Here is a 17,705-nt window from a genome sequence, read left to right as displayed (position 1 = left end):
TTTTGTTGTTGAACTTGAATAGGTGTTAGTGATGAAAAAATGAAACTGAATTTTATAGAATTACTACGTTTTTCGTATCACTTGCTCAGTTTTCAGCATGCTGACTTGTGTGACTTCCATGTAAGCCACTCATCAGAGAGGGCAGTCAAACCAGCAAAGACCTCAGTTTCCAAGAGATAGCATCAGAAGATCCCAGAAGCTTTTCTGGGTTTTTTTTAATGCCAGATTTCCAACCAATAGTAAGAAAGGAAAAGAAAGCTATGCTTGTTTATGGGCTGGGGGCAGTGTCTCACAGACTCATTTTCTCTACAATTTTCTCCCAGGTCACAAAGGCTGGCCTGGGCCCTTGGCAGAAGACACTGCCATCCAAATCTCGTACAGGCTTTTTTGAAACTCCTTAGGGCTTTTTTCTCTCCATCCCTTGGTAACTGTAATCCCTCAATGTCTGATGTGGTCGTTAAGCATTCTCTGTAGATCAAACTAGGAATCATGTCCTATTAAGGCTTCCACAACAACCAGACTCCTGCTCCTTTATGGGAGACTGGAGCTATCTACTATGTTTCAAATTTACTCTCAGTTAGATCTTTAACTCAGATATTTTCTAAGGCGTAAGTCATCCACTCCTGACATTTATGGATCCCAAGTTTGATGTGTTAAAGCTGTGCAATCTGTAATCTGTGGATGTGGAGGAGAATAGTTGGACTGCTTCTAAAGGAGGCATGCGGGGTGAGTGAGAACAGCAAGTTCATATATGCTATACAGCAATCTATGCATTTGAAATGTCTGAAAGGCTCCACATCACCGATGAAAAATTTCTAGAGATCAGAAAAGTTTGAATACACTGCATGAGTGTCAAGTCTTGACAATATAACACATTAGAAAAAGTCTGCCCAGCTGACAGTTTTCTAATAGATAACCATAGAGATATGAAGAAAAGTTGGAGGACAGCCTGTAGAAAGAGTGATGGAGGTGAATAGAAAGAAATTTGAAGATGGTTTAAGATAATGTCAATCAGTGCAGACCAGATAAAGACAGACCCTTTTTCATTTTCTTGAGAAAGTTTGAGGCACCAACAAAACTACATAGAACACCTGTTAGTTATAAAAATGTCAAACAAGCATACATTTGGGAAATGGAGAGATTCAAACATTCAAGGATGAGAGAGATTCTTGGAAGACATGTTGGATATATTTGTCATCTCAGCAATTTCCCTGTCCATGTTCCAGAAAAAACACAAGTAGTTTTGTGAGCACTGAAAGTAATCAAGCCTGATTTCTTACAGACTAATTAATGGTGTTTCTAAAATATGCAAGTTCCAATTGAAGCTTTTTTAGTTGAGCCCCATAGCATGAGAATCCAGCGTGGATTCTCTAGGGACTAATAAGCATGAATGCACACCTGAGCTCTTATGCAGATATGGGGATTTTTTGAGACTTTCTCCTCCATCATCCCACTCAGTTTCATCAAACTTTTGAAAAATACCATTATTTTTTAGACTCTCTAAAGAGCTGACCCTTCTCTTCCCCCACTCTACTCAGTGAAATTTCCCCATCCTTTTCATTTAATGGTAGTGTTGTACCCATGATGGCTTGAGCACATATGAGAAAAGACTACTTCCACCCTCCAAACCTGCCTAATTTTTGTTGTTCACAGGAAGTCTTGCAGTTCACTAATTAAAAAGTAATTTGACGTTATTACTGACCTAGGAATGAGAGAAGATGGGAGAGGGCCTGGGACTTTCGTTCCCTGACAAGCCTTGTGTGGGACCCTGTGCTTTTCTCCATGTCGTTGTTGGTCAGGTACCTTGCTGCTGATAGAGGCCACTGCCAGTCTGCTTGCTTGTAACAGCTAAAACCACTGGTCCTGCCCTGTTTTATATATATGTATGAATATTTTAATTAATTTTCTATACAAGAATATTTATCAGCTAAAACCAAGAAGTAAATCTATTTTAAAATGAAGCTAGCTTCAATATTTACTGCAACTTAATGACAACTTTAGACAAGAATTTAATTACGTGGAGTCAGCATACCATATATATTGTAGGGATGTACCATGGGACTTATTTTAAAGTGCAATTTAGAGTATAACTTTTAGACTGCTCCTCAATATGAACTTAAATCAAAATATTTCCACTGATGGAGCACATTCTTTAAAACTGATTACAAAAGTAGCCACAGTACTAATGGAGGCTTACTGTAATTTTATGTGTTATGGTATAAATGACTTGCAAGAACACTCTTGGGAAGTTGTACTGTAATTTAATATCTTTAAAAATAAAAACTGCTAGGGAAATATTTTTTCATGGGGACCTACTTTTTCCCCTTAGTGTTACCTAGAAATACATCTTTCTGTAGGACAGGTTTGTATCCCTTGCAATTCACATACCATGTCCAGAAAACACATTGAAATGTCGTGCTGTGCTTTGCAGAACCAGCCTCCCCTGAGGAGTGGACAACAGACGAGGACTGAGGAGAACGAGCTTTTCCTTCCTCCCACTCACTTCTGGCTTTGTGCATGCTGATCTCAAGGTGGTTTACAAAAGCCGGTAATCGTTTTCTTGTTCACCATTACCATATTTTTTGCTGGCACTACTCATGGTGTTGTGGGGAGAGGGAGACATTCTGAAATGTCTCTATTTCAGAGCCTTGCTGTGAAAATGCCACACAACTTTTGTGGCACAGCTGCATCCCACCACAGAGAGATGTGAATTACCTCTGTGAATACACAAAAAGTAGCTGTGATTAACAGTCTAGCCATACAACTAAATTCTTATTTACACTGACCTTATTTTACTGCAATGAGTAAGAACTGTTGCTCTGTGATGGTGCCTTAGGCCTTGCCTACATAAGGCTGCTGTTTAACAAACTTACTTCAATAAAAGAGTGGCCGACACCATTCCCTGACTAAACAATTTCTAGAACAAAAAGTAGGTAAATCAGCACAACGCTCTTGGGCAGATGGCAGCTAGGCTTATTCTAGGACATAACTGCTTAAAGACGCAGGCACGAATGAAATTGGCTATGCCAAAACTCAAAGGGCTTTTTCACTGCCTAATTATCCTGTGTGGCAACTTTTTAGTGGACATTATTTGTAGATCTTCATTTAGGTAAAAATAGCTATATTGCAGATCGCTGTGGCACCATTTTATTGTAAAGTTATGCCAGGCATATGCTCAAAGATGTTTCTACTTTATAGACAGGCATGCTATCTCCTAACTGCTCCAAAGGCATCTAAAGAAAGATTTACACCCACACAGTGCCGTAACAGCTCCACAGGAACTCTAACTAGCCATGAGTAAATAAGGCCCATAACCAAAAATGCTGAGCAGCACCTCAGCTGGTGTAAATTGTCACAGCTCCTCTGTGGAGCTGGGGACACTTTACACAACCGGAGGATTTGTTCCTCTGAATGCGCAGAAAGTTGACCTCCAATACATAAAATGTCCTTGCACAGCAGGAACGCGCAAATGTTCTTTTGAGCTCAGTAGGAAACTTGTGATTTCTCACTCCAGCCCCACAGGTGTGCTTCACCTTTTATTGGTCAAGATGGGTATTTGCAATGGTCCACTGGGTAACGGAGAGATGTCTTTTTAAGTTCCTTTCTAAGGTATATTCTAAATGTGTCTGGAAAAATTTACTTGCAGCTGCAACTGCACTGGGTAAGCCACACAGATTTGCAGTGTTCTTAGGTAAATACAGTACTGTACGGCCATCCACTGCTGCGCTGAAGGGGTCATGAGGCTTGATTAGCCCTGATGGGTTCAGAGGCCAGGAATGAGCGTAATTAACTTGCATTTAAGCAGAGTCATATGAAGGTATCCAAATCAATTTTGTGATGGAGAGGGCAGGACTACGCCCTGGCACTTGGCGAAGTGACAGCCAGCTGCACCTGTCGTCGGCACACAGACAGCTGTGGGAAAGGAGAAGACAAGACTCTGTGCCACAGACAGTGGTCAGTCACCTTCCGATTTTCTAGACTGCGGAACAGTCTTGAACTGAGTCAGAGGTCAAAGCTGGCTCAGAACTGAAGGGTTTCCAAAGTAAAACTTTTCTTATCACACTCTGTAAGAAAAATGGATCAGCACAATACATGGGTTACAGGACAAGAAAGGTGAGACAGGGAGGCGTAATTTAATCTGGTTTCCTGTAGTGGGGAACTTTTGGTCACCATAAAGGTTGTGGCATGTGGAAACATGAAAGCAGGCTGGAGATCTAGATCTGGATCCTTCTGTTCATTTTTCTGTAGCTCTCACCACTTAAAACCTTCAGCTCTAGACGTTGTTCAAACTATATCATGGTCCTGACACAAAAAGAGAGTCATTCACTGAACACAGGATATATTGGTCTGACCTGAAGTTCACAAAATCAAGGGCAGTCCTGCATGAACTGGAAAATGACTCACTTGTCTGCCGCATATCCGGACTCTTGAGTCAAGGCCTATGCAGCCTCTAGAACATGATACTAAAGACTGCAACATTTTGTGGTAAGAGCACTGTGTGGTGTGTGGCATTTACCCTCCATGTATCAGAGGGAATATTTACAATAATTTCGCTTAATGGTCCACGCACAGAAGTATTCCGTTATTTCTGTCCTATGGAGTTTAGCTGTCACAAAGCCTCCAGCACTCCTTTTAGCTTGGCTGGGGGAACTTTGCAGAATAAAAGTAAAACCTATGCAAAAAATTCACCCTGGTCTGTAAAACTCACTAAGATAACCCCATTCTAACTCCCACATAGCCTTAGCCATAAAAACTCACCCAGTAAAACTTGAAGTTTTGTGTAGCAATGCTTTCCGAGTCACAACAAGTAATTGTGTATACCAAGAACTCCCTACCTAACTTCTATTGGAAATCTTTCAAAACAGTAGCCTGTGTTTCAATGCAACGTAATAGGAGTTGTACAGTTAGCGACTCCTGCTTTCAGCTTTGCTCCAGGCTTCAAGATATTCACTGTTTTCTTCTTTTTTTTCCCCTAAATGCAATTATTTTATTTCTCAGTATAGCGATTATCCTACATTCTTAACAACAGTGTATTGTAGCACACTGAGCACCTTCCATGCATTGCAAATGCAAGTCCCAATCACTGCTCTCTACTATCTCCACAGGCTCCAGGTAACATGGTGGACATTAATTGACTTCACTAGGGCTGTGCCTGGGCATGATAGAACAGCCTGCATTAATGGGGCTCTGGCCAGTATCACAGTTTTGGTCTTCTAGTGCTTTAAAGCCTCTGCTTGCCTGAGAGAAAGGGACAGCTGAAAAGTTTAGACGTGAGTTTTAATGAAAGATTTCAGGAAGCAGAAGAAAAAATTTACTCATGGATGACAACAAAAAAATGCTTCCTTGTCTACGGAGCAGAACAGCAGAAAGTACAGAGAGGAAAAAGGGGACGGAGGAAATCTGTAAAAGAGAAGAATGGAAGAAGCAGTTGGCTAAATGGAGTGGAAGATAAATGGTAATAGAACTTCAAGCAATAGATTTCACAGGGTTTTTTAATGGCTTGAATTTCTTATAGCAGGTAGTAGAAAATCAGGGAAGCTGCTGACTGGTGGAGACAAGGTGGTATTGGCAAGCAGCATTTTAGATGGGAGGAAGCAGGGAGACCTTGCAGACATCGTCCATCAAGAACAGACGATCATTACATTTTTAGCTTGTGTTGATGAAAAAAATCATGATCGTCATCATGACAGGGAACACAACCAATGGCAGGAGAAAGGGCAACAAGATGGGAGAAAAGATGGTCTAGGAGACAGCCCAGGAGACAGCAAGTGTAACAGACCTGACAGAGGAGATGAGGATCTGAAAATCAGGAATAAGTGGTAAATAACTGACCTTAAGAAGTCAAGCCAAACTGAAACGGCAGCTGGATGTGCAGAAGCAGATGGTTATGAAAGTCTGGACAAGAGCATTACTGGCAGAGAAGGAGAGTAACTGGCAAAGAAGGGCAAGTGCACTGAAGATTCTCACACAGATACCTCTGCAAGGCAACTGGGTGACCAGATGGCAAAGGCAGACACAAAAAAATAAAGGAGCTGTCAGCAAGGGTGCATCTCCAAAGCAAATCAGGAATGAGAGAAAGGGAATTACAGAAGCGAAGTGTTGGGAGGGAGAGATCAGGAAAGAGAAGGGCAAAGATTGTCCTCAGATGGAGCCAAGTACAGGAACTGGAGAAGCTTGTCTATTAAAAATCAGAGACAACAGAGAAAAGAGAAGCTACTTAAGATAGTGGGAACAAACAGCAACTTCTGAAAATGTAGAGACAAGTGGCATGAGGAAATCAGAGGGCTGTTAAAAAGGCAGACTAAATCAAAGGAATTTCATTTTTTTCAAGACAGCAAAAGCGTGCCTGAAGGCAGAAGGTCTACGAAACAGAGAGTGGTTAAAAATAGGCAAGAACGGAAGAAGAATCAAGAGCTAACAGAAGACAGAGAACCTGCACTGGGCCTAGAAAGACATTATGATCAAGTATAAAGAGAAGTAAGGGAGCTAGGGTTTGGGAAGGACAGTACGAGAGGAAGCTGGAGGTCTTATCTGGGCTTATTCACTCTGTCCTTCAAGAAGAGGACTAGATCCTGGCAGGGAAAGGATGAAGGTTAGCAGAAAAACACATTTTATTAGTCACAAGCAAACACAGAGGGTTTGAAGCTCCCAGTCCAGGATGAGCATCTGTATGAGAGGCAGTTCAGTCTCTGGAAGAAGTCCTGACCCTATTAAAGTCAATGACAAAACTCCTGTTGCCTTCAACAGAGCCAAAATTTCACCTTGTGTCTGTGGTCATTCCACTGAGACTTCCAACATGAATGCCAATTAGTGCCAGTTTCAAAGGTGACATTCGTGACACAGATACGCGCTCCACTGGGAGATGAGCTAAGATTATCAAATTGAGTTTGCATAGACCAGTAAAGGTAAGTGTGACATTCCCTGTCCTAACAATCGACTGAGGCAAATAGATACACACAGAAATAGCTGAGATTTTGAATACTTCCAAAGCACGCTAAAAATGGCATCGTTACTGATTTAAAGAAAAATAAATAAATAAAAGGAATTAGTGTGTGTGGCAGGTCTAAATGAATCAATTAGTATGTTAAAAGCCATGCATAAAATAATGTTTAATTAAAAAAAGGGGAGGGGGCACCTTTAAAGGGTAAATTGTCTCTTATTTTAAATTGAATGAATACAAGAAAATGACCTGAGGATAGTAGATTACTGCTTAGAGGCTTTCAGATGCTGGTCTTACGCGACAGCCACTATTACCACATTCAGATTAATAGTTCAACAGTAATTGGAATATTAAACAGAACATGTCATTTTGCTGTCGTAAAATATGCATCCGAGTATTTTACTTAATACTGGGTTGATCTGAGGTGTAAGTAGACTGGATACCCCAGTACTCAAGACAGTTACTTTTTTTTTTAATTTGATGTTCTACATGCCTAGATCAAAACCCATGCAGTCACTGTACGATTTAATACACAGTATCAATTCAATCTCTTGATAACAGTGAACCTCTCCCACTTCATAAGCCTCTGCAATACACCAATTTTACAAGTAACTCTACAGTAAATCAGACCTGTGGTTTCCAATACTACTGTTCCATTTATGAGTGTAAATCTGGGCTAATCCAGTGCAGATAGCCTCGCTGTTGTGTTTTCCCTGAGTTTTACGTAGATCAGAATCTCTCCTAATGTGACTGATTGCAATTCTCCACTCTGCTCTATTATTTTCATATAAACATCTACACTGTTTAGACCAGTACAATAATGGCTTAAAGGAGTAAGGGAAAACCGCAATAATATACAAACTGCAATAATATATGCTGGGTAGCAGGTAAGCCACATTTCAGCCCCTAAGAGACTCCTGCTTCAAGGCAAATCTGTATCTCATTCTAAGCCAGGTTCTGAATAAATACATGATCATATCAGGAAGTCACCACATCACTTATCATATGCGCATGTACAGACGCAGACATCGCTTCTGAGCAGCTGACAGTATGCTCAGAGGAGACCGCGGCTGGCAGAGCAGAAGGGTTGCAAATCCAGCCTGAAAGTGCACTGGCAGCTCGGCATGTGGAAGCGTGCACATCACCTGCTCGCATTGTACCTAGCCCTAGGAAATGCACTAAATCTTTTCATGTTACACATGCCAAATTCATCAACAGCTTTAAAACAGAGAAAGACAGACATAGATCATTTTTTAACTGTTCCGATTATGTATGATAAAAGAAAAATTAGAATGAATAATACAGTGTAAACTCACTGCTCTTCTGCCACTGTGTGGAATAAGGCTTGCTCAACACCTCAGTACCTTTAAAGCGTGAGCCTGTTAGATGAGCAATCCCAACTGAAACAAAATGAGCAATCAGGCTTTCTCAACCTGCATCACACTGCCCAGATTGGCTCTGCTTTCGCTCAGTGTGCGGCTCTCCCCTGATTTCAACCACAGTCTTGTGCGAAGATCACAGGTAGAATAAACTTGGCTTGATATCATACCAGTGTCAAAGACAAGGGGCGCAATCCCAAGATGCTGAACGTGACCCACGCCAGTGCTCAAAGCCAGGCTCTGAATGGTCAGACCAATGGTGGAGGAAGAAAGCTGAGAAACGTAATAGTTTTTCATCCTAAAGCTGTGGAGTAGACAGGTGTTTCTTATGGAGACACCGATTTGTCCATTCCGGGGGCGGGGGGAGGGGGGCGGCGGGGGGGACTATGTCTGTATGTGTCAAGTGAAGAGGAGATAGGTTTAATTAATCTTAAATGCCTTTCCAATTCAAGAGTTGTAGCCCTGGATCAGTTCCTGTACTAACATGATTAGCAAATATTGACTTTTGAGTACAATAATAATGTGTCATCTGAAACCCTTGATAAGTAACTTAAGTACTTCCTTAGCTTGCATCTTATTAAATTAGATGAGGTACGGTTGAGACACATTACACAAAGCCATTGAAATGAGAAATCAGACCTAAAGATTTTAGCATTGATTAAGGAAAGTCAAAAGTTATAATAAAGATGAAACTCTGTGGCCCATATTCTGATCTCCATCCATCGCTGTGAGTACAATTGCCTCACTCTAGGATTTATACTGATGCTAGTGAGCTAATCAAAATTTGTTTCAGTATTTACTAATATGGATGGGTTTTCTTTGGAGTTCTTCGGTGTGGGGTGAAGTCACTTTTTTCCATTTTTGCAATACCTTAATTCTTATAGTTGTAACGGGTAAACATTCGCTACTTGTGACTTTTCGACATGCAATCCATCATTTGATTATGTATGATGACCATATAATGTCAGCTTTATGGAAGGTTAACTGGCATAGGCTTTCAGCTTTTGAAGTTAATATAAGGGAGAAAAAGAAAGGCGTCACACTTGTGTGCCTGTGAATATGGTAAGTATAACATACTCAAATCTGTTCATAAGGTTTAGTTTAAAAATGTGTACAGCAACTCAACCAAGAAAGGAGTTAAAAGATGTGATACTCCTCAGATGCAACCTGACAAATCTTACTTTATTGATTAGTTTTCAAAGGCAGTGCAGTGAGAGCACTACACTTACAATAGACTTTGGAATGAGGAGGGGGGGGGAGAAAAAAGCTCCAAATGTCATCAAAGCAAATGGTCTGTGAATGTTGCTTCAAAGCTAGTCATTAGTTGCCAGGGTATTTTGCCACAATGCTTGTAAAGAGGTTTTCCTGGAGGGGAAGGTATGACAAAATGCACTTCTTGGCAAGATGACTTCTGCTTAAATAGCAGGACACATTAATTCTTGCTTGATACATAAAATTAATTAGAGGATTAACATCCTTTATGAAATTTTGCCAGTGATTTTTTCCTTTTTACCAGGAATAGACCCCAGGCCTTTTCTGTACTCTAATGAAATTGCAAATTGACTTGTGTTCAAATGATGCTTGACTAAAATGAATAATTAAAAATGTATTGCTAACAATGAGATGGGTCAGCTGATCTTTTCAAGCATTAATTAGTTTCAAGAACCATCTTTCTTATGTAACACAGCAAAGGCCAATGCCAGCACACCTTTTTTTCATGCAGTAGTTCCCCTTGAAGTCAATGGACCCATTCTACTCCCAATTATCCAAGGTTTTATTCCAGATTCAACCTGTTTTGAGTGGGTTTTCCTCTACGGCAATTCAGAGAGGAGCTACACCTCAAGGAGTTGAGCTGTTATTCTATCTACAGTTCAATGAGCCCAGTTCCTCTCTTTATTAGGGTCTGATCCAAAACCAGTCTGAACTGGCAGGAGTCTCCTGTTTGTCTTCATTAGGCTTTGCATCAAGGCCAGAAAAGTGCATTGCTATAAAATGCAAATACCTCTGGAGAGATGAACGATGTACCGTCGGTGTAAGATCTCTGTGACTGCGAAAGGAATCGGGATTAAATTTTCCGTAGGTCAACAAGTGGATAAATGGAGAAGAGCTTAGACTAACGGGAATAAGGAAGCCCATGTGTGTATGTGTGCATGCTTGTCCATGAAACGTGTTGGGATGTGCCACTCTCCAAGATGAACAAGGAGGCTCAGCATCTAGGAAAAATGACTCAACATAAATTTTTCAGAAGCAGGTCAGGAATCTAATTCTCAGATTTTTCAAAAGTGTAAAGTATTTAATTTCCAAAAGCACCTATGCACAATTACTTAGGTTCCATTTTCACAGGTGTCTTGAAAAATCCCACTGAATGCCTGTCCGTTTCTTTATGCGCCTTTGAAAATTGGCTCCAAGTCCCCATTTTCAAAAGTGACTTGCATACTGTGGCATCTAACTCTGGCTGGATGCCACACAAAGCAACATTTGGAGGTTAAAAGCAAAAAGCTGGAAAAACTGCCCTACTACTGCGATTCTATCCCTTTCGGTATTTGAGTTAGTTCCTTTAGGGCTGATGTGGGTATATTTGCACAGTGCTGCCCTATGCTATGTAGAAATTTTCTTGGGTACTTCAAAAACTTAACCTTTAGCTTCCCGTAAGGTGAGATTTACAGAGGCATAAAGGTGCAAAGGGAGCTGGTGATTAGAGTCGAGGACCCAACTGGTAACTTGCTGCTGAAAATCTCTTTCACTGATCTTTCACTTTTAAAATATGAAATGTCTGAGTTACTTCCCTAGTGTGTGCAAATAAGCGTGTTTCACTTTTTAAATTCCTTAATCACCTCCTGTGTTTGTAAAAGGTCCCTTTCTGCAATGAGAATTTTAAAAAAGGAAACCTAACATTCAATTTCAGTGTTTTCTCAAAACACTTTCTAATTCTCAGAACGCTTATTTCTACTTGCATGTTTCTGAGTTCCTGTCTCCGATGGATTTTTCAGATGTGTTTTATGTTGTGTTATGATGTTTCTAATTTGGGTGATGAAAGGTTAAAAGATACGCCTGTATGAAATTACCCAGTGGCTCTTGTGAACTAACATCATATCTTATTGAGTATGATCACTCTGTCATTTGCTTTGGCTACAGCAAAGCTTTCAGATACAGTAGGAGTAAGCTGGGATCCCCAGAGCCTAGTGTAGAATTTGAAGGGGGCAAAAAGACATAGTTTCCTTGCCTCAGACTTGCTAGCCATGTGTAAAGAGACGATGCTCTGGAAAATGTTGTTTTTCTTTGGCTGCCCTTTAGTCAGATCTTCTCACTGCTGGCATTGTGCAGAGTCAGCTTAAAAGGTGTATTTAGCATTGAGGGATTTGGTAAATACTGCTTTATTGTGCTTCATACTCCCTACAGGGCATTCTGAAGAGATGAATAATAAGTGTGAACAGGAAGAGCAAGTTTCCAGTCCTGTCAAATTAATTAGAGCAGTGCAGAATGAAGCGACGTTTGCCGTTAGGTAGGTTGAAAACAGGCAAAGGGAATCACTCAGGCATATACAAAAATGTTACCCCACTTCTATTATTATTATTTTCTTTTGAATCAGATATAAAATGTAGCTATGTTTTGTTATCCGCAACAAAACCTCTCTCAAATACTGGGAATATAAATAAAATAAGCTGGATATGTAGAGCTATCCCCCTGCTGTGGCAAAAGCAAAACTTGCCAAGTGATGACGCTGCCCTTATAGCTGCTGTTTGAGAAGTGTTTCCGTACGGTTTTAAGGGAATTAGCGACACCCAAGCTCAATGCCATTTAATTCTGTAAAGACGTTTTAGAGCTTGACTCAGCTCCCAGCTGTAAAACAGTCCCTCTGATTTGCCAGCCGCCTGCTTCATCATTTTCTGAGCCTTGCATTTTTCCTTATAGCAGCCCAAAAAAGCCATTCTTGGTGTCATACTTGGGCTTTAGTTTGTTTCCTTTCCTAAGTCTTTTCAGACAGCCATCAACATAGGAGGTAAAAAAGGGTCTGATCCAAGTCCCGCTTGAGTCAGTGGAAAAGATTCCTGCTGAATGAAGTGAGGGCTGGATAAGATCAGTAGACCCTATTTTTTCATTCCCTGCCTAGACAGGAGTGATCTCTATTGTGCATTTCCAAGCTCTGGTATGAAATGACTCAAACTCTGAGGCTACTGCTTCTCCTGAAAACTACTCCCCAGACTAAACAGATCATCTGATAAGAAAATTGTTCCCCCCTTTATCACAACCCACCCTCTTTACTTCATTCCCCTGGAAAGCCTTAATTTTTATTCTCCCTCAGTTGTGTTTTCACATTTCAAATGATAATTAAGCATGTAACATATTCCTCCCGCACTTTGCATTTGTACGTATTTAGGTGCTTTCATACTTCCTTCTAACTAAACCCTTCCAATTTTTTGAGCATTTTATTACTCTTCTGTGACTTCACTCCAATACATAAACCTTCTTTCTCTCACTTGCCTGCATATTGTGTCTAGAGATGTGAACTGCTTTACTACAGTATACTACAGCAGCTATCCCCACGGACAAGAATATTTGGGTGGGATTCATTTCATCCTTGGCGTTAGTCACCCTAGACTACCTTTCAGCTCACAGGGGGGAAAAAAGACAGTTCCAGGGCCTAATTTACGTCATCCTAAACCAGAGGTTTAAAACAGGTCAGGCTGTGTCCTAAAGTGCCTGTTTCTCTACTGGGAGACTATAAGGGAGCCTAGAAGGACTGGTGTGGCTGTGAAGACATCTCCTATAGACATCTCCCATCACATGATGTGAGTCATGCCCTTGGAAATGTGCAACTGGAAGCGTTGTTCAGAATGGCTTTGAAAGGGAACAAACGCCATGTCTAATAACATAAAGCTGTTCTGAAAAACTTAATTTGCTAACTTCTTATCCAGGGAGGCTAACAAAAATTAAGCATTTTTATAACCTTGGAAGCTCCCGCTTTGATGTTTTTAGAATGGAAAGTTGTGGTTGTTGCTGCTGTTTGTGTTGAAAAGTGTTACAATGAAGATGCATCAGATTTCTAAAATGAATTAACAAAAAATTATGCTGAAACATGAATGAAATGTTTCAGCGTTCCCTGTATCCCATTTTCAGTTTAGCCTTAGGTTTCTTTTTCTAATTTTGGTTCACAGAGAATTTCAAACTTCTTACGATCAGCCTGCTTCAGAACAAAATCACACTTTAAATTTGGGATTTCCAGCTAAATGGAGATAAGAGAGTTTGCTCCTGCTCATTTCTGTTCTTCATACACAGCCTTCCTCAATCTGATTTGTTTGGTTTTTTTTTTTCCTCTCTTTTACTCTTAATAGAATATGGGAATACTCACTTCCAGTTTTGCTCCACTTGTCCTCTTTTTCTGAAGCTGCAATTCAGATGTCACTGTTGGCCTCTGATAAGCACAGCTTGTTCTCCAGCTCTCCATGTACCGTACTTGACCGTGAGGTTGTGGGGAGGAACACAGAAGGTCAGGGAGAAAATGTCATCCTTACACTTTTCAGTCCAAAATTCATCTGATGTGAATCAGCACTGCTCAGCTGACTATTGCTTTGTGCCTCTGAAGGGCTCAAATCTCACTGGGGTACGTACCTGTGCCATATCTTTTTATACACACACACACCCCCCACGGAGAAGGTGTATCACTGAATGCTCTCTCCCCCTTTAGGGTGGGTGCAGTGGCATGGGAGTCCAAAATGTCAGTTCATTGAAAGAAAACATGAAGAGTAGTTCAAACACCATGACATTCCTGCAAGCAGGCTGTTACCACTGATTTTCTTTCAGCTCCCTAACTTCAATTTTTGGCAGCTGCTTTAGAGCAGCCGAGGAACTCCTGCTCTAGGGTCTACAGAGGGAAGATGGTCCACAAAGGGAATAGTTTCAGCACTGGGGACAATAAGAGGTCTGGGGCCTGAGACTTAGAGGCAGACACTCCCTTCTCTTTTTGAGAGAATTTCAAAATGCTTTGGTTTGCATTCCAAATTGGAAAAAAACAGACATTTTGGAATTGCAACACTCTCCATAAAACTGAATGATCTTTCTCCCCACAGCTCCATCTGAAACAGATGGAAATTTCTTTAGTGAAATGAGCACTTAATTAAAAATATGTGATACCAAATTAATACCATTTCAGCAGGTACTGGGAAGACAAGTGAAGATTGTCCAACCTTCTCCAGGTGTCTGAGACAACTATCTATTGCTTTTTAAGGTGTCTGGCAGCTGGTAAGTAATTTAAACGATGCTTGTCGGCTCCCAAATAGAAGAAATAAATGAACACAAAAGAGCAAGATTTCAATTAAAGTTCATCATGTAAAACAGGCCTCATGCCTTCCCTGACCACAGAGATTAGCTTTTGTGTCTGGAATTGCATTTCATAAACCTCCTCCCTCGACATGGAACATCTGCTCCCTTTAGGACTATTGTTTTACACCCATAAATAAAACATAAAATTACATTTTTGTCACTCTTCAGGCCAGATCTTCAGCTGGCATAAATCAATGGCAAGCAGTCAACCTCAGCAGAGCTCTGCTGACTTAAACCAAATGAGGATCTGGCCCTTGACGCTTTGGTACTGAAGAAAATAATGGGTCTGGGCAGAGTGTGTGGGACATTGTTTATCAGAGAATGTGTGTGAAACTACGTGGAGCAAGTAACCATAAAGCATGATTGATCTCTCCAGCATATTTTAACACTTTTTTTTCAGTGTTTACTGAAACCTTTCAGGTAGTGCAGTCTTCTCAGATATCATTTTATGTTTGAAAAGCTTTCTAATTCATAATGAAAAGTTACACGTCGCTCCAATGAACCTCTAGCTTCAATTACTTGCTGTGCAAATGGTTGGCCTGCATTTTGACCAATGTTTATGGTGCTTGGCAATTTTTCAGTAGCTACTTTACCCTTATATGATTAATTTCTTGCATAATATGAGGTTTTGCATGTGTGGAGCTGAAATAATCCTACTAGGCAGAAGAGAAATAAAAGAGCTTGTGTGTTTCAGCTTTAAAAACATTCGAAACATAACATCACAATTTTAAGCGTGCCAATGATAATACAAGTTAGCCATGGATGAAGACGACCACAAGAGACATGAAGTTCCTGATGGGATTCAGCAGCATGAAAGTCATTACTTGGCTAGTAAGGTCAGCACACTAGATCATAGCTGGGCAGCCCCAGAAGCAGGGAAGCAAGAGACAGGCTTGGAGCTCATCGTACGTGACTGCAGCAGTAGAAGTAAGAATGGCTACCTGTACTCGTTTGCTTTCTTGAACGCCAAATCCTTCTCTACATGCTAGTCTCCCTTTGCACCAGAAGTGTTAACATGTATTAACTACCCTGAAGTAAATGGAGGTAAAGCTTGAACAAACAAATCTTTATTTAAAAATATGTTTAGCTTTAAGCAAGCACCTGAGATCTCACTGGTGTCATGCTGGAAAGCTAGGTTCGTGCTTTAGCTTCTTTAGCTGGATCAGACTTTACAGTAGGTGACTAGATAGCGACATTTGGATCTACGCAACCCTAAAAAGTCAAATACTGCTGACAGCTTCTTTTTGAAAGGACTGGAGGAGAATGAGGTACCCAAGCCCTATAGCATTCTAAAGCAGAAAGACATTTCCCTGGGACCTGGCACCCAATTCTCTTTGGGCTCTGTAAAATGAGCAATATGGAGCATTATCACCCAAGCTGTCTGTCTGCTTCTGCCATACCAATAGATACCTCTGCTCTGACTCAGTTCATCATTTAGTGTCTTAATGCAAACACATCCTCTTCGGCAATTTAAGCTAAAATATTGTGCTGTAAACTCAAGAGGCCCTTAGGTGGGCACATGATCCCACATGCTGATTCATGGGGAAAGTTATCTTCAGCAGAAGTTGCAAAGTAGATCACTGGAGGTGGTAACGTCTTAAACCACCTTTGAAAGAAGCCCTTAGGTACCTTCAAAATCCCAGCCTCTGTATTTTTACTCAATACAATCACACACTTGTCACCTTAATAGAAAGTACGTCTACATTGCAAATTCCAGTATAGCAAAGAGGTACTCAGACTAGCTATAAATGAGCTAGCCATAAATGAGCCGCTTTCTGGCAGGATAAATTAGCCCATATGGAGCTACCACTGCCAAAAAGCAGGGTAAATTAGTCCTCTTGGTGTTCTCTGCTGTCTCATCTTGACTGCGTCCAGTATCCACAATAGTTCATTTACAGCTAGCTTGGGCATTTCTACATTGCCATGTGGACGTACTCAGAGCAATATTGTTATGATTGCTGAAACATCTACAAGAGCACAGGAACTGAGCCTAATGGGGGTTTGTTACCTTTTACCTTCGCCTTTTAGCTGAGTGCAGAGGGGCCGAGTCAGAGGTGATAGCACTGCAACATGACCTCACTGAATTCAACAGTTATTTCTGCTTACATGAATGTACACAAATTAGATGGTCATCTTGGGTAATAATGAATACTGAGTCATCCGGAACCCAAGAAATTACTTTATGGCCACAAAGATATGCTACAGAGAAGCATCTGATGCAGAGACTTTTGTGAAATTTTTGTTTTTAGCTTTAAGCCAGCCTTTTGTAACACCTTCTGTTTAAAATAAACAGGTCATATATCTGGCATTAGTTGACCTTCCTTGGGTAACTTGGCCTGTTTGGTCCTTCAAGTTCTAAAGATGCCGAATCAGCAGCATTACATTTCAACATTCTTTTTTAACATCTAAAGACTATGTTTTTGTGGCTCTCAAACGCTTTGAATGGTTTTGAACGAAAAAAATGCATTCAAAAACTTAAGAACATGTTAGAAAATTACCTGAATTAGCTGAATTCAAAACAGGTACTGGGTATCTGAAGCAACATCTATCCCTGAAATCTGAAGCGATGTGGAACTTCATGAGGCACCTACATGGACAAAAGAAATGAAAAATTGAGCAAAGATCAATCTATACTTAAAATTTTCAGATATATTGATAGGTAGGAAACTGCTCAGTATAGGTACACTTCCACTTTCAGGGAAGTGCTTAACGCAGGATGGCTTATTTCAGGCAGGATGGCTTATTTCAATTAGGTGAAGTAAAATAAGCTATGTTAATAAAAGCTGCACCAGTATACCTGCATCTGACAATTAGCACTTATACCAGCATAGCTATCTGGCAAAAAATCACATCCAATTTAATGCACACGTGCCAGCAAGGCCTCTAACACTAACTCCAAATCTATCATGTTAACAGAATTCTATAGGTTTCAGAAATTAATTTCATCCAATAGTGCGTAATTTTACAACCAGACAGTACGATACATGAAAATGCACTTCAAATCGCTGGTTGACTTACGTGATCTTCCTCGGTACCATGAAAAGTGAAGACGACAACTAACATGC

Source organism: Pelecanus crispus, chromosome 3 (genome assembly GCF_030463565.1).
Source record: "Pelecanus crispus isolate bPelCri1 chromosome 3, bPelCri1.pri, whole genome shotgun sequence".
NCBI classification, from domain to species: Eukaryota; Metazoa; Chordata; class Aves; order Pelecaniformes; family Pelecanidae; genus Pelecanus; species Pelecanus crispus.
The sequence above is the reverse complement of the archived record's forward strand: the minus strand, read 5'-3'. Positions refer to the sequence as shown.